Below are 19229 nucleotides of genomic sequence, written 5' to 3' on the forward strand. Positions count from 1 at the left end.
AGGTCATGCATCACTATGTTGGGAACACTTGCAAACCAATAGAAAAAGGAGAGGAAAGTAGAAGATCAAAACTTGGCCAAAGATAGTGAACAAGGTAAAGAAAAAATTTCTTCTTGCTAATTACCAAGTTATCTTGTTGAGAAAGATGCAAAATTTGAGGCAAAGAGACATGAGTTTGAAGGCGTATATTGAGGAATTTTATAAATTGGACATTAGAACATCTTGAGCATATTAGACAAGTATTGCAGAGGTTGAAATAGGAAAAGATGCTGATTAATCTGAAAAAGTTTTCTTTTATGCAAGAGGAGATTGTGTATTTGGAATTTTTGATTTTAGCTGATGGATTGAAGATAGATCCTGAGAAGGTTAAAGAAATTTTAGAATGGTCTACACCTAAGAATGTTTGGTTTTTGAATGCATCATTGGATTCTTGGAGATGTTAATTGTACTTGTGTTATCACAAAACATAACAATTGGTTCTATGATTTCTTGCTTCATACCTTTCAATAATTTTTTAAACCACACAATGTTTGAGCAATTTACTGCTGCTACAACATATTCAGCTTTTGTTGTGGATTGAGATGTACAATTCTTCTTTTTGCTTGTCCAAGAAATAAACCTTTTTCTAAGAAAGAAAGCTTCCCCACTTGTGCTCTTTTTGTCATCAATATTTCCTGCCCAATCTGCATCAGTGAACACCTTTAAATCCAATTTTCCTCTGAGGTAATAAGATAATCCATATTCTTTAGTTCCTTTTAAGTATCTCATGATCCTTTTGATTGCCATCATGTGATTTTCTTTTGGTTTTGTTGAGAATCTTGCTACAATCCCTACTGCAAGGGCAATGTCTGGTCTTGTGTGCACTACATATTGCAACTTTCCAATCATAGATCTATATAATGTCTGATCCACTTCTTTTGATTCATCATCCTTGGTGAGTTTTAATCTAGTACACATAGGAGTTCTAGCTAGTTTGCAATCTTCCATACCAAAATTTTTCAGTATCTCCTTGATGTATTAGATTGAGCAATGTAGATGCCATTCTTATTCTATTGAATTTGAAGACCAACAAAGAATTTGATCTCACCAAACATTGACATTTCAAATTCCTTGTTCATTTGTTCTAAAAATTCTTTGCAAAGATCATCATTTCTTGTGAACAAAGTATCATCTACAAATATTTCTGCCAAAATAATCTTATTATTTGGTCCTTCCTTTATGTACAAACTGTTGTTGTCATTAGTTCTTTGAAAACCAATATGAATAAGATAGTTATGCAATCTTTCATACCATGCTCTAGGGGCTTGTTTCAGACCATATAATGCTTTATGAAATTTGCAAACCATGTCCTTCTTGTCTGGATCAACAAAACCTTTAGGCTTCTCAATGTAAACCTCTACCTCCAATATGCCATTGAGAAATGCTAACTTGACATCCATCTAATAAACTTTGTATCCTTTGTATGCAACATATGCAAGTAAGATTCTAACACCTTCCAATCTTGTAACAGGAGAAAAAGTTTCTCCATAGTCTACACCTTCTTCTTGAGAGTATCCTTTGCTTACTATTCTAGCTTTGTTCCTTGATACCTTACCATCTTCATTTAGTTTGTTTATGAATACCCACTTTGTTTCAATTAGATTCTTGTCTTTGGGTCTAGGTACAAGAGTCCATATTTTGTTTTTCTCTATCTGTTCTATCTCTTCATTCATAGCTTCAATCCAACTTTCATTGTCTAGTGCATCTTTGACATTTCTAGGTTCAAAATCAGCAAGTAAACAAGTGCCTTTCAACTTACTGCTTGTCATTGTTCCTTCTGATTTATCACCAATGATCTGATCTGGTGCATAATGCTTTCTGACATACTTGGATAACACAAGGTCCTTTCCTTTTGAATGACTTGCATCGTTATCCTTTTGTATCTCAACTTCTGGTTCTAATTTTGGTTGCTTGGGTTTGGTAGATGCTAACTCGGTAACTTCTATTTGCAACTCAAGTTCTTGTAGCTTGGTAGATGTTGATTCAGTTTGAACTTCTTGCGACTCAGTTAATGAAGACTCTGGAGTTGAAGATTTTTGATTGATTGGTATACTTGGTATTGTATCAGGTTCAATATAAACAAATCTTCTGTAGTCTTCAGGTTCCTTCTTTCTTTCTTCTTCTATTCTTTCTACAAACTCATCAACTTTCACATGTGCACTTTCTATGACTTTGTGAGTAGATAAGTTCAAACATCTATATGCTTTGCTTTTGCAAGAGTATCGCAAAAATATTCATTCATCACTTTTTACATCAAATTTACCTTTTCTAGATTCTTTCAAAATTTAACATTTGCTTCCAAATACCTTTAGATAACTTACATTGGGTTTGTAGCCATACCACAATTCATAAGGTGTTTTGAATGAGTCCTTTTTCAGCTGTACTCAGTTCAATGTATGAACTGCAATTCTGATAGCTTCCCTCTAGTATTTGATAGCAATGCCTTTCTCAATCATCAAGGTTCTTGCACAATCCATTATAGATCTATTCCTTCTTTCTGTTATTCCATTTTGTTCTGGAGTTCTAGGTGCTGAAACCTGTCTTTTGATTCCTCTTTCAATGCAAAAATTATTGAACTCATATGAAATGAATTCACCACCTCTGTCAGACCTTAAGCATGTCAGTCTTTTGCTTGTTTCCTTTTCTACTCTAGTCAAATAGCATTTGAACTTTTCAAATGCTTCTAATTTCTCTCTAAGGTACATGACAATCATCATTCTTGAATAATCATCAACAAAAAAAATGAAGAATTTTTCACTAGTATAACTTTCAATGCCAATAGGTCCACAAAAATTAGTATGCAAAATTTCTAGAACTTCTTCAATCTGATAGTTCTTACTTTAAAAACTAGTCTTTCCCATTTTACCAATTTGACAATTCTTGTATAGACCAACCTCAGGTTTCTTTATGTTAGGAATACCTCTTACTTTCCTAAATTTATTGATTTTTATTAAGTTGTCAAAGTTTACATGACACAACCTCCTATGCCATAACCAAATTTCTTCAATTTGAGAAATGAAACATGAACATTCACCAAGTTCAAGATAAAATAAGTTACCTTTTGTTTGAGTGCCAGATCTAATCAGCTTTCTTTTGCCATCCAACAATCTTGCTTTTCCATGCATGAATTCTACTTTGAATCCATTATTGAGTAGCTGTGCCACACTCAACAAATTATGCTTTAGTCCTTCTACCCAATATGCATTATCACATACAAGTTCCTTGGTTAGAGAGATTCTTTCTTTTCCTTTTATACAACAAGGTTCATTGTTACCAAATCTTACACTGCCACCATCATAGTCTTCAAAGTATTCAAACTTAGTCTTATCACCAGTCATGTGATGAGAAAAACCACTATCTATGATCCATGTATCATTTTTTCTCATATGAGAAATTAGTGCCATTTCCTCATCATTATCAGATTCATCTTTTACAATAATGTAGACAATTTCATCTTTTTCTTCATCATCAGAATCATTAGAATCTTTTGCCATAAAACATGTTTTCTTACCTTTATCCTTGAATGATTTGAAGTCTTTCTTGCCATTTTAATTGTGACCTTTCTTTTCATCTTTGTTCTACTTATTTGGGCACTTAGCAGCAATATGTCCAATTTCTTCACAAGAGAAACAAATTAGAGGAACTTTACCTTTGTATTTTCCTTTGCCTCTTGAATATTTTCTTGCTAGTAGAGCTTCAACCACTTCAAGATTACTGTCTGAACTTTTTTCTGATTCTTCATCACTTTCTAATTGTGGTTCCTTCATCTTTTACCCTTTTTCTTTGAGTGAAAGCTTGGCTTCAAATGCTGATTCAACATTCTTGGCAGCTGGAACATAGTTTTCATAGTTGTCTAGCTCAAATTTTGTCAATCTTCTAACTATGGCTTCTAAATTTATTTTATGATTTGCCTCACATTTCCTTTCTTGAAGTGCAGAGACTCTGATTGCATAAATAGGAAGTAGAGTTCGAAGAACTTTACTTATAACTGTCTCCTCACTAATATCTCCTCCAAATGCTTTGATTGCACTAACACATGCTTTAACTCTTTCAACATACTTTGCAATGTTTTCATCCTCTCTCATCCTCATTTAATCAAATTCTCCTCTCAAAATTTTTGCTTTGGCTCTTCTAACTTTATCATCTCCTCCATAGATTTCTTTCAGCTTGTTCCACATTTCAAAGGCAGTTTTGCAATCCTTGATGTCATCAAATTCTTCATAACTCAGAGCAGATACTATATCTATCATCATGTTATTGTGAGTCTTCTTTTCAACAATATCATTGACAGATAATGTACTAGAAGGTTCTTCATATTTTTCATCAAGGTACTCTAGTCCTATATCACCAGTGGAAGCCAGATGAAGCCTCATCAATCTTTTTCATGCTGAGAAGTTGTCCCCGTTAAGCTTTGGAATTTCCCTTTTGTAAGACATCCTGATCTTTAGCTTAGATCCTTGAAATCTTTTCTTGTAAGCACCAAAAGCACTTATACCAATTTTTGGAATTAAATATAGAGTAACTGAGAGGGGGGTGAATTAGTGACTCACAAAAAATAATCCACAAATCCCTTAGATGTCTTAATGGTCTAGTTAGTGCTTTTACTTGGTAAATAACTATTGCAACTCGATAAATTAAACTATTACTTAAGAATTCATGCATGTAACTGAAAATAAAGTGAACACAAGAGACACCAGATTTAACGTGGAAACCCAATATGGGAAAAACCACCAAGTAACTAGTCACCAAGTTTTCACTCTTTTGAAGTGAGCCCTGTTAGGAGCCAACCCTATTAAAGGTTACAATACACACTATTAGGTGTGACCCTATTAGAGGATTTAATCACCTTGTTAGGAGTGGCCTTGGTAGAGGTCTTTTAGAAGAATTCAACTAAACTGTCACCTTGTTAGAGGATTTACAAAATGGCTGTTAAAACAACTCTATTAAGAGATTTGAAATCACTACTACAATGGTTAGAAAGCAACAATGAATTGACCTCAACAAGAAGCAACTGAATTTTCTAGATATAGGTCTCTGTTCAGCATCATTAGATCCTCCTTGATCAAATATGACTCTGCTACTCCTCAATGATCTCTGATCATCCTTAAAATTCATTTCCACAATAATTAGTCTTCATATCACATTAACTTCTCATATCTGCACATCATACTTCTTTGAATTTGCAACTTGACTTCTTACTTATACCATTCAGATTGTCAAGTTGGCCCATTTACATGTTACATTTATCAATAATCCATTTATCAGTCAGCTACAAATATTACTCTTAATCAAATAAACATTATTTCATAAGACAATGAAATCCTTTACTGGCTGACCCTACTTGGTAAGTACTACTTCCAAGAATTTCTAGAGTAAACCTTCTTGACTCGGTTAACATTACAATATCCTTAAAATCCTTTGGCTGCCGAGTTTACTCAGTAAGAATTGAATCTTCCAAATTTCCTTTGATGACCGAGTGAACTCGGTAAGAACTGTTTCTTCCAAATTACCTTTGATGATTGAGTGAACTCGAAAAGAACTATTATTGTCATATTTTCTTTGATTACCAAGAGATTCTGGTAGGAACTAAAATTCTTTGATTACCTTGAAAGCTCGGTAAACACTGTCCTTTGCCTTGCTGACCTTCTAAGCTTGGTAGACAATATCCTTTGCCTTGGTGACCTTCTGAGCTTGGTAGACACTACCCTTTGCCTTGCTGACCTTCTGAACTTGGTAGACCCTATCTGATGACTGATGTGACATTTGTGTGATAACAAAGACAACACACAATTGAACAATTGTATCCAACAGAAAGGTCATGTATAACTATGGTGTGAACACTTGCAAACTGATAGACAAAGGAGAGGAAAGGAGAAGATCAAAACTTAACCAAATATAGTGAACAAGATAAAGAACAAATTCCTTCTTGCTAATTACCAAGTTAGCTTTTTGAGAAAGATGCAAAATTTGAGGCAAAGAGACATGCGTGTGAAGGAGTATATTGAGGAATTTTATAGATTGGAAATTAGATCTAGAAATGTGGATGATGATGTTGAAAAAATTGCAAGGTACATAAATGGATTAAGATTTGGAATTCAAGATAAAATAAGTTTTGTAAAGTTGGAAAGTGTGGAAGAAGCCTATCAATATGCCTTGAAAGATAAGGAGATCTTGACAAAGAAGCATGAACAAAGACAAAGAAGTAGAGGTGGTAGATTCTAGAGAGGTAGAGGTAGATCTTATGGTGAAGGTGGTAGATCTGAAAGTTTTGTGCAAGATAGAGACAAATCTGAATGGAAGAATGATCACAAATGCAAGATCGAATGGAAAAGTGGTAATTCTCACCGAGGAGGTACTAATTATTACCAAGGAAGAGGTAATTCTTATTCTAGAGGTGGTTTTCATGGTAATTATTTTAGATGTGGTAAAGAGGGACATAGATCTTTTGAATGTAGATCATTTGAAAGTGGGAAAGGTAACATAAATGCTATGATTCAAGGAGATGATGAGGGTTCACTAAGTGGACCTGAGGCTAGAGAAAATTTGATTGTGAGAAGAACCTTATGTAATAAGGGAAGTGATGAGAAACCTTTTTTAAGGAGAAGTCTTTTCAAGAGAAAATGCAAGATGGCTAGAAAATGCTACAAAGTGATCACTGACAGTGGAAGTTCTACAAATTTGGCATCAGAAGAGTTGGTTATAAAGTTGCAATTTTAGAGGCTAAAGCATCCTAGACCCTATCATGTTTCATGGATCAAAGATGAGCATAAGATATTGGTAAGTGAGCAATGCCTTATGAAGTTCAAGATTGGACATTACTTTGATGAAGTTTTGTGTGATACTATGCCTATGGATTGTTGTCATATTTTGTTGGATAGACCTTGGTAATATGATAGATATATTGTGTATGATGGAAGATTGAATCAATATACTTTTTGGGTGAATGGGAAGAAACAAATATTGCTACCTTTGATTAAAAGTCCAGATGAGGTCAGTTATACTACAATAAAACTTTGTATCGTTACAGGAAAATAATTTGAAAAGGAAGTAAAGAAGAATCAAGTTTGTTTTACTATAATTACTAGAGGAACAAGTTGTGTATCATCAAATAGTGTTAGTTGAGCACCAGTTAGTGGTGGTTGAGTGATAGCAAAAACTAATGGAAGCCGAGTACTAGAAGAAATTGAAAATTTGCTGAAGGAATAGAAGGATATTGTTGTTGATGATATTCCTAATGGTTTACCTCCTGTAAAAAGCATAAGTCATTGTATAGATATGATTCTTGGAGCTAGTTTTCCAAACAATGCACCATATAGATTGACACCTATACAGAATGAAAAACTTAATGGACAAGTGCATGAGTTGTTGCAAAAAGGTTTGATTAGAGAAAGCTTGAGTCCATGTGTTGTACCTACTATATTAGTACCTAAAAAGAATGGAGAATGGAGAATGTGTACTAATTCCAGAGCTATTAACAAGATAACAGTGAAATATAGGTTTCCATGCCGAGGATGGATGACATAATGGATTATTTGAGTGGAAAAAAGTATTTTATTGAGATTTATTTGAAAAGTGGCTATCATCATATCAAAATTAGAGAAGGTGATGAATGGAAGATTGATTTCAACACAAAAGATGGTTTGTATGAATGGTTGGTTATGCCTTTTGGTTTGACTAATGCACCAAGTACTTTCATGAGGTTGATGAATGAAGTTCTAAAAATATTTTTGGGTAATTTTGTGATTTTTTATTTTGAATGATATTCTGATATTTAGTAAGACTAAGGAAGAACATCTTGAACATATTAGACAAGTATTATAGAGGTTGAAATAGGAAAAGATGCTGATTAATCTAAAAAAGTTTTCTTTTATGCAAGAGGAGATTGTGTATTTGGGATATGTGATTTTAGCTGATGGATTGAAGATGGATCCTGAGAAGGTTAAAGCAATTTTAGAATGGTCTACACCTAAGAATGTGGGTGAGGTAAGATCATTTCATGGTTTGGCTAGTTTTTATAGGAAGTTTATAAGGGATTTTAGTTCTATTTTCAATGCTATGATTAAGAAAATGAAGGGAGATAAAAAGGAATTTATGTGGAGACATAGAGTTGATAAGAGTTTGGAGACTTTGAAACAAAGGTTGTTGAATTACCTGTACTGGCTTTGCCTAATTTCAACAACGTATTTCAAGTTGAATGTGATGCAAATGGTAACACAATAGAAGCTATATTAAATCAAGAAGGTAAAATTGTTGCTTTCATTAGTGAAAACTTGAATGATACTAAAAGGAAGTATTCTAAGTATGGTCAAGAATTTTATGCTATTGCTCAAGCTTTGAAGAAGTGGAGATATTATTTGGTTCCTAAGGAGTTTGTGTTATGTACTGATCATAAAGCTTTACAATACTTAGGAAGTCAACATAAATTGAATCAAAAACATATGAAGTGGGTTGAGTACTGGTAGAGTTTCACATTTATTATCAAGCATAAGAGTGGAGTTACTAATAGAGATTTTGATGCATTAAGTAGAAGACATTCTTTGTTAATTGGAATGAAGGTTGCAATTCTTGGTTTTTATGAAATGAAAGAGCTGTATGATGCTGATCCTAATTTTTCCTAAGGTGTGGAGAGAGTGCAGAGCACCAAATCTGATAGATCACATAAGTATGATGAGTATTTCATTCAAGAAGGTATGTTGTTCAAAGGCATTTAGTTGTGTATTCATAGAAGCTCTATGAGGTTGAATCTGATTAAGGAAAAACATAGTGGTGGATTGTCTGAGCATTTTGGAATTGATAAGACATGGAGTTTGCTAAAAGAGAAGTATTATTGGCCACAAATGTATAAGGATGTTCAAAAATTTGTAAAGAGTTGTGGATTTTGTCAAGTTGCAAAAGGATTAAGACAAAATACTGGTTTGTATACACCTATTACTATTCATGAGAAACCTTGGAGTGACATTAGTATGAATTTTGTTCTTGGATTACCTAAGATAGCGAAGGGTTATGATTCCATATTTATTATAGTGGATAAATTTTCTAAGATGGCTTATTTCATACCATGTAAGAAGACATCAGATGTAGAGCATGTTGCTGAAATTTTCTTTAAAGAGATTGTGAGATTGCATGGATTACCAAGAAGTATTATTTCTGACAAAGATAGTAAGTTTATTGGTTATTTTTGGAAGACTTTATGGAAGAAGATGGGTACTGAGTTGAAGTTTAGATCTACATTCCATCCCTAGATAGATGGATAGACAGAGGTTGTGAATAGAATCTTAGGTAATTTGTTGAGATGCTTAGTTTGGAATAAGCCAAGTAATTGGGAGATGATATTGGCACAAGCTTAATTTTCATATAATAATTCTATGAATAGGAGTATAGAGAAGACACCTTTTGAAATTGTTATTGGAATGCAACCTAGAGGAGTATCAAATTTGAGGGATATTGTTGGTGAAGACAAGAGAAGTGCTATAGGGGAAGCATTTGCTGATTTTATGGAGTCTTTGACTAAGGAAGTGAAGTTGAGGTTGGAACAAAGTAATCAAAAGTATAAAGAGAATGATGATAAGTCTAGAAGACATCATGATTTTGAAGTTGGAAATGAGGTGATGATTCATTTGAAGAAAAGAAGATTCCCAGTTGAAACATACAGTAAGTTGAAGATGAAGAAGTTTGGACCTTGTAAGATCTTGAAGAAGTTTGATAGTGGTAATGCTTATGAAGTTTAGTTACTTGATGACATGGATATATCTCCTTTATTCAATGTTGCTAATTTATACAAGTATCACGAGTCAGATGATGAAGTTGTTGTACCTGATGGTTACCCTAAGAAATAGATTGAAGAAGTTGAACATATATTGAGTCAAAGAATTTGTAAGAGCACAAGAGAAAAAGATTCATATGAGTATTTGGTGAAGTGGAAGAATAGACCTATTGAAGATGCTACATGGATTTCTCAATTTGATTTGGACTCAGCTCAAGTTGTGACACTTGCATGATTCAGGAGAATAATTTTCTCCAATCTTAATTTTCTAATGTAGGAGCATCTTGGGTTTCCTTGCAATCCTACACTTTTGATCTTTTTGCCAATGACTACTAAGCTCTTAGTTGCTGTTGAGTTCCTTTGGTTGTTGAGTGAACTCTTTGGATGCCAAGTTATTCTTAGTTGCTACCAATTTCCTTTGGTTATCGAGTGAATTCATTTGATGCCAAGTAAGTGCCTTTGGTTGCTGAGTGATTTCATTTGGTTACTAAGCATTTGAGGATGTTAAGTTCAAAGTTGCTACTGAGTGATTCCTTAAAATGCCAAGCTTGTGTTGATGCCGAGTACCACTTTTTATTTGTTGAGTTATCTATGTTTGGTTCCACTTTTCTATTAGGTAGCTAATATTTGTAAAGAGGCAACTTGTGGCCTTTCTATGTTCTAGAATCTTCTATAAGACATTTTGGAAAAGTGTTTAAGGAAGTCTAAGGTTAGGTTTTAGAAGTAGTTAAGAAGAAGAAGATAGAAGCTAAAGGTCAGATTGTGAAAATAAGATAGGTACTTGATGCTTGAAAGTGATAATTTGAAGATTGTAATTGGTATTGGTTGTAACCTAGAAGGCCTTATAACTAGGCATGTATGCTGATTACTTTCTGAATCAATAAAGATAACTTGTTCTCTCTCCTTGGTGTTGTATTTGTGTTGTGTTCTCCACTGTGTAAACTCTCACAGGGTGGATTTGGATAGCTGGGTGTACCCTAGGCCCTAGTTATTCAACTCTCCTTGCATTATAACTTGAAGAAGAAGAAGTTTACATAGAGTAGCTTGAAGGATTCCCTTTGATAGAATAAAATGATGTGGTATTTTTGGATGACATAATATTTGGAGGAAATGATGAAGCAAGTGAAAAAAATTCTAATGAAATAAAGAATGAATTTGAGATGAGAATGATCAATGAGATGAAATATTTCTTGGGTCTATAGATTGTGTAGAATAGTGATGGTGTTTTCCTATTGTGTAGAACAATGATGGTATTTTCCTATTGTGTAGAATAGTGATGGTATTTTCCTATCACAAACTAAGTATTCGAAAGACTTTCTATAAAGATTTGGCTTGGAAAATTGTAATCCTATTGGTACACCTATGATAACTGGTCACAAGTTATCTAGCAAAGATGAGACACCTACAATTGAGAAGAAGGATAGATCCATGATTCGAGGTTTTCAATATTTGACTCACACTAGACTATATATAACAAGTGTTGTTAATATAGTAGCAAGATTTCAAGAAGAACCTAAAGAAGAAAACTATGCCATAGTAAAGAGAATATTTAGATATTTGAAGGGTACACCTACTTTTGGCTTGTGCTATGAAAGATCAACTGATTTTACTTTATGTTAATATACTAATTTAGATTGGGTAGGCAATATGGATGGTAGAAAGAGCACCAGAGGCAGAACATTTTTCCTCATAGGAAGATTGATTTCTTGGCTAATCAAGAAACAAGATTGTATCTTACAAAGTACATAAAAATAGAGTATGTAGTAGCATAAAATAATTATAATCAAATTATGTGGATGAAGTAGATACTGAAGGACATTTGGATAAAGTTTTAGAAATCTATTATTATACATTGTGATAACACAAGTACAGTAAGTATGTATGAGAATCGAGTGTTGCATTCTAAGACTAAGCATATATCCATTAAGTTTCATGTTTTGAGAGACAAATTTGTAGAGAAAGAAATCAAATTAGAGTATGTGAATACAAAAGAGAAGATTAAAGATATTTTTATTGAGCCTTTACCAAAAAATATGTTTGATTATTTGAGGGCTTTACAAAAGAGAAGATTGAAGATATCTTTATGAAGCCTTTATGGTGTTTGTCATTGATGTCATTATAGTATTATTTCTATGAAGAATGGTAGAGTAGCAGACATAGAATGAGGTTTTATGAACTATGTATTGATGATAAGATCAAGTGTAGTTGAGAAAATATTCTACATTTTATCTTGATGAAGTGGAGAAGTGCATGTACAAAGAGTCGAAGATGTGCAAGAGTATTCAAGAATTATAATGGACAATGTGAAGACAAAGTAACTAATAAGTTGTTTTTGATGTTTGGATTATATCTCTTAATAAGGATAGAATGATGATGAGTGATGTTAGAAAGTGATAGTAGACAACTGGATGATGACATCAACAAGTGTGCAAGGTCATATGTCACACATGCGAGAAGTTGTAAAGACTATGAGCTGATAATGTTGTGTGATTGCAAAATGATTGTTTATCTTAATGAGGTCCTATTATAGTTAATTGGGAAAGCCTCAAGGCTAACTTAAGGAATTATTTTGAGGATGTGGTCTAAAGGATGGTTATTTTCCTTGTGGTAATAAGTGAGCAAGAGTGTGAAGTGTGAATTGTATAAGTGACATGCAAAGATGGTAAATGTGTGTAAGAAATCCAAGTGATTAATTGGATGCAAAGTTCAAAGATCTAGTATTGAGATCAAAAGAGGATTGGTCTAGTCAAGAGTATATAGGAGTTCAAGATTATTCATTTCTATTATTCTATAAGGAATAATACAAAAATCAATTGGATAGTGAGTTTGGTGATCTTATCTATAAAGTTGTTTGGATAGTGGATTCTTCTAGCTTCTACAACTCCTAAGAGGGTTGACACAACTCCTAACAGGGTTGGAATCTCCTAATAGGGATTTAAAGTCTCCTAACATGGTCTAATATATAATAAATGTATTTCATTGGCTCCTAATAGATTCCTTCCTCTTATAAGGAAACTTTTATATTACTACATCATTTTGTGGGTACCATTCTCACTGGGGGTTTCCCTTAGATCAAGGGTTTCCCTAGTTAACATATTTGGTGTTATTGTGTATGTGTATCTTCTTATGGTTTCTAGTTATATTGTTTACACAATTAAGGATTAATAAGGTTGATAAATATTTTAGTGATTGGATAACTAATTCACCCTGCCCATCGCCCCCCTCCCCCCACTCCACCCCTCCTTAGTTATCTTGGTGGACTTTCCCTTTTTTTACTTTCTAACAAGGTTTTAGGACTATTTGTGAACCTTTAATTGAAACCATGTGAGGAGATAGGAAAGAATTTAAGTCTACTTTAGGAGTAGATAAGAATTTTAATCTATTGATGGAAAGTTATATAGCAACCTATTTTAGCACCTCTAGATTTTAATAAGATGTTTCAAGTAGATTGTGATGCTAGTGGTACTACAAAAGGCACTATTTTAAGGCAAGAAGGAAGATTAATTACTTATTTGAGTGAGAAATTGAAAGATGCCAAAAGAAAGTATTATGTTCATGATTTGGAATTTTATGCTATAGTTCAAGAATTGATGAAGTGGAGGCATTATCTTTTTCCTAAGGATTTTTTTTTTTTTGTATATTGATCATCAAGATTTCCAATATTTGAATAGTCAAGGAAAGTTGAATCAAAAGCATTTGAAATGGGTTGAGTTATTGTAGAGCTATACATTTTTTTTTGAAACACAAGAGTGGGAAGTTTAACAATGTTGTAGGTTCTCTTAGTAGAAGACAACTTTTTCTGACATAAATGTAGCTTGAGATGGCTAGGTTCAAGGTACTCAAGAATTTGTATCTAATGGATCTTAGTTTTTATGAGGCTTGGAAAGCTTGTACAAAACCTATTACACTTGATAGGACAAAGTAGTTGGATTTCATAATTCAAGATGGTATGTAATTCAAGGGATATCAGTTGTGCATTCCTAGAAGTTCTATGAGAGAGAATCTTATCAAGGAGAGGCATAGTGGAGGATTGAATGGATACTTTAATAGAGATAAAATCATTGCTTTGGTTGTTGAGAATTATTATTGGCCATAGCTATAGAAAGATGTGAAGCAATTTGTGTACTATTTCAAAGTATGTCAAATGGAAAAATAAGTGAAGAAAAATACAAGCTTACATCAGCAATTACCTGAACCCGAGTAGCCATGGGAAGATGTCAACATGTATTTCATTCTTGGTTTACCAAAGACACATAAAGGGCATGATTCAATATTTGTGGTGGTTGAAAGATTTTTAGAAATGACACATTTCATTCCCTACAAGAAGACAAGTGATGTTGTTCATGTGGTAGAGTTGTTTTTCAGAGAAGTGGTAAGACTACATGATCTACCAAAGAGTAGAGTTTCCAATTGAAATACCAAGTTTGTTGAGTATTTTTATTGTACATTATGGAAGAATTTGAAGACATATTTGAAGTCCAATTCATTGCATCATCCATATACTGATGGACAAACATAAATTATGAACCAGAGTTTGGGGAATGTGTAGAGATGCTTGGTTTGAGATAACCCAAAAGGCTGGGATCAAATTTTACCATAGGAAATTTTTTCCTACAATTCTTATGTCAACATGAGTACTAGTAAATTACCATTCTAGATTGTATATGGGAGTAGTCCCATAAATTCATCTAAATTGAGGTAGTTGGATAAAGGAGAGATAAGTAGTGTTGAAGCAAAAGATTTTGTTTAGCATTTGAAGAACATCCACAAGGAGGTGAGGAAGCACATTACAAAGATGAATACATAGTATAAGACCAAGGTAGATGTGAAAAGGAGGTATAATTTTTTTTTGATTGGAGATGAAGTCATTGTTCATTAGAGGAAGGAGATATTTCTAATAGGTACATATAAGAAGCTGAAAATGAAGAAGTTTGGACTCTGCAAGATAGTGAAAAAACATGATTCAAGAAATCCCTATGAAGTAGAGTTGCCTATTGAGCTAAATATTTGAGTAGTTTTTAACATTTTAGATTCAACAAAATATTATGAGGGAGGTGATGGAAATGAAGTTGCAGAAGTGCAGTGGAGTATTCCTATATCTACTTCAACTACATGAGAGATTAAGGAGATATTGAATAGTCACGAGGGAAGAAGCACAAGGAAATAAATATATGGAGACTACCTAATGAAATGGAAAGTGAGGCTAGTGGATAATTCATTATGGATAGGATAATTCATCATGGCTAGCATAGAAGGAGGTTGTGCTAGAATAGGAATTATTGAGAGGTTACAAACTTTAGTCGTCAACTGAATATTATTTATTACTTTGAACCATACATAAGATAGTAAACAAGTAATGCTAAATAGTAATAGTAACCATGCATAAAGATAACTCATAACACCATATTTTTTTAACTAGGGAAACCCTAGCTAAGGGAAAACCCTGGTGGGGATGATACCCACTAGATAATATATTGATATATATATGTTTCTTGTTAGAGGATGGACCCTATTAGGAGTCAATGAGAAAATTTAGTATAGAGAGTCCCTTTTAGGAGACTTTGAATCCCTGTTAGGAGATTCCAACCTTGATAGGAGTTGTAGTATAGTAGATGCAAGATGATCTCATTTCCAAAACATTCACTTCCAATTACAAGAAGAGCTCACTATCCAAACAAGTAACTAGTCCACTAGTATATATATTGGTGTTGTAACTTCTTTCCTGACTGATCTCTAACCTCAGCTAGATCTTGGATCACAAAATTAGGTCTCAAAACTTCACATATATCAACTAAGACCATAATATATTTTTCCAACTTAGAGTACATCTAGGATTTCAACCCTAATTGGTCAAGTAATTATTTTATATAAAAAAAATCCTTTACCTTTAATTCCACTATATTGTTTCACTAGTAGAACATAAATACCTCTTTACTGCATAGTTTGTACTAATGTCCAGGGGTATATACATCATCATCAAGATGTATAATATCTCTATCTAACTTTCCTAGTCACAATATGATGTTAGTAACAAGTTACATACAAAACAATACACTATTGTAAACCAATTTCATATGTAGAAATTTTTTTGGGTACCAAGAGCTAATTATCTTTATTTTTGAGGTTTCCTACAAGTATGTAAATAATTTTTTTCCCTAAATGACAATAATTACATATATTCATTAGCCAATTGTCAACAATCTCTACCTTTGGCATTGATGGCAACAAAATAGGGAAAATTGGCTAAGTATCAAAAACTTGTCAAAACATTACAGTATCAATATATTAATCATCTTTTACAACTTATCCATCTTACATATGCTCCCCCTTTCAATATCATTTCAACTTTACCCTACTTTCAATTTTCTTATGCATCTTCTCCCTCTTTGACATCAATAAAAAAAAGTCAAAATGTCAAAAACTGTTTATTTACTTTCAAAAACTCTAATCATCTTTCTTAAGCTAATAATATCTTCATGCAATTGTCAAAAATTACCTTGAGACTATTTAATTATTCTTTCCTCATGTATCCTTGTCTATTTTAGCAGAAGTGAGAATTGCACATAGGGCATATGATGCAATCTCAACTACATTGAGATTGAGGTATAAGAATTTTGAATAGGTGTCCTTGGCTTTGACACACTCCTCTAGCTATCTCTCAATAGTATATATCTTTAGAGAAATAGACTCTCTAAATTTTGATAATCTCTTCAAAATTTGTTCTTTCTCAAGTTCAAGTTTCTTGATATCACTATGGACACTGACCACTTGTCCTTCAAATTCATCAACTTTGTTGGAAGGTTGTTGTATCTAGTTTGATAAAGCTTCTAGCTTGCTCATCTTTCCTACAATCTTACTATCAAAATATTTGGTCAACTTATGAGATAAAGTACACTTAATGTATAATACCATTCTATCTTGTTGACATATTTGAAGTTCCTTGATACAAGTATCAAGACTTAGAAAATCATTCTTGATATTCTGATAAATGGTGCTAAATAGATTAGCATCATGTGAAATATGGGCCTTTGACTCTACAACATTCAAAAAAATTGTAAATTTTTCATGAAAAGATTTTAACATTGCTTGTGCCCTCTATTTAGGATTTTCCTCTCTATGCTTGACTTCCAGAGTGCTATGTAATCTATTAGTTACATCCATTAAGGTTCTTTTTAAGTTCTTTACTTTTCTGTTCTTCTTAATAAGTTTTATCAGAGATGAGATCAAGTTAGTTTGATCATCATCATCACTTATTAGGCTAGCAAACGAAACTAGATTAGATGAACTAGATGACTTAGTTTCATCTTCCCTTTGCTTCTTGTCTTCTACCTCTTTAACTCTTCTCTCTTCTTTCGCATTCTCTTCATTTTCTTTTCTTTCCTTCTCTTTCTTTTTTTCCTCCTCTATTCTCTTCTTCTTTTCTTCCTCTACTCTTCTTTTCATTTCCTCTTCAAGTAATTTCTACTTGGCTTCTTCAATTTTTCTCTTTTCTACCTCTAATAGCCTCTTTTCCTCTTCAATTAGTTTCAATTGATCTTGAATAACCTCAACCTAAGATTCAAGTTATTCAAAGATCTCAAAATGGTTCTTGTCATCAATGTTAATAGTAACATTGGTCTAATCAATTTTCATAGTGTCACCACTTACTGACACTTCAAAAATTTTAGGTGCAAATGTAGGTGCTGCCTTTGACTCTGTCATCATTTGACTGATAGCCACAACAATTTCACTCCTTATTTTGTCCTTCTCACCAACCATAAATAGAAATGGTCTCACCTTGTTCCTTGAGTAGGGTGACATATTGTTCAACAATTTCTTGACTTCTTCCTCATCATTTGTCTTGCATATGGTCCTTGTCATAGAATTCCAAAGTTCTATATCATCTTCCCAAGCTAGTGCTTTCTTGTCTATATGTCTATCATAGTCATTATAATTTATTATGCTTTCAATATCCTTAAGTTTTAGATTGTTAGCAATTATATATCTCATAGTAGAGATATCAATCTGATCTTTCTCAATATAATTATATAAATCATAAAAATTGTTCATCTAAACAAAGTTCCCTTCATTTACACTAGCTAAGATTATCTTCTCAATCTCTTGCTTCCAAGGTTGCCTTACTTTTATTGTTGTCTATTTAGAAATAGTAACTTTCTCTCTCAGTTTTTCTTGTTGTTGTTGTTCTTCTTCTTCACTGGATTTCACAATTTTCAACAATGAATTTTCTCTTTTTCCTACTCTAATAGCTTGTTTCTTAACTCTTTTAGTCCTGGCAGTCACAACTTCCATTAATCTTTCTAATTTTCTCTTCAACTCACATGGTTGTTCAGCCAATACTTTAGCATATGGAATGCTTTATTCTAAAGATGTTTCTAAAATACATATTGATAATGGTTGCACATATATTATTCCTTCTTTCATTTCCTTTACCTTTAATTCTGATGTTCTATTTCACTAGTAGAACATGAATATCTCTTTTTCATACAGTTTATACTGATGTCTGAGGTTATACACATCATCATCAACATGTATAATATCTCTATCTAACTTCGCCAATCACAATATGATGTTAGTAACAAGTTACATACAAAAAAATACACTATTGTCAACCAATTTCATACTTAGACAATTTTCTCAGTAACAAAAGCTAAGTATCTTTATTTTTGAAGTTTTCTACAAGCATGTACATCATGTGTTGCCATAAATGACAAAAATTACATATCTTTATTATCCAATTGTCAACAGGTTGATCATCTTGATTTTCCTTTGACTACATAAGATGTGATAGGGTCACTTCTCAAATGACACTAAGTGTCTGATGTAGGAGCATCCTAGGTGTAAGGGAAATCTTGCATCACACAAAAATATTTATATTTTCAATTTTTGTGTTTTCAATAAGGGCTATTATTGTATAGAGTTGTTATTTATGGGAGCTTGCAAGTTTTAGCAAGTTGGCATTATGTACTCACATTGTTCTAATCTCATAAATGGAGGTTCATCTTTGACATATCAACCTACTAGATGAGTTTTATTGTAATATCATATGCATCGGTGTAATTATTGTAAGTTTTTGTATGAATTTTGGCTATCCAAATGTTAGGTCTAGCCATGAAGGCCTAAATGGCTCCAAAATGAGGTAAAACCTTAACCAATAGATCCTTGCATAATCAACCACTATAGATCGCTAGTCAAGGATTTAATAATGGGGTTATAATAGACTATTAGGTCAATGATTTTCTAGTTATGGTCTCTAGAAGTGGATCTATCCAAAAATATAATTTTTATATTGTCTTGAGTTGATCCTATGTAATAAAGTATAATGAAATAATATAATATGAGGTTGGTCAAACTCAAGGGTTAGGGCTTAGTGTCTCAAAGCTTTTGGGGTGGTTAAAAGTGCCTATATAAGGAAGACCCATAGGTTGTC

Source organism: Cupressus sempervirens, chromosome 4 (assembly GCF_028749045.1).
Source record: "Cupressus sempervirens isolate cs-2001-9-10 chromosome 4, ASM2874904v1, whole genome shotgun sequence".
NCBI classification, from domain to species: Eukaryota; Viridiplantae; Streptophyta; class Pinopsida; order Cupressales; family Cupressaceae; genus Cupressus; species Cupressus sempervirens.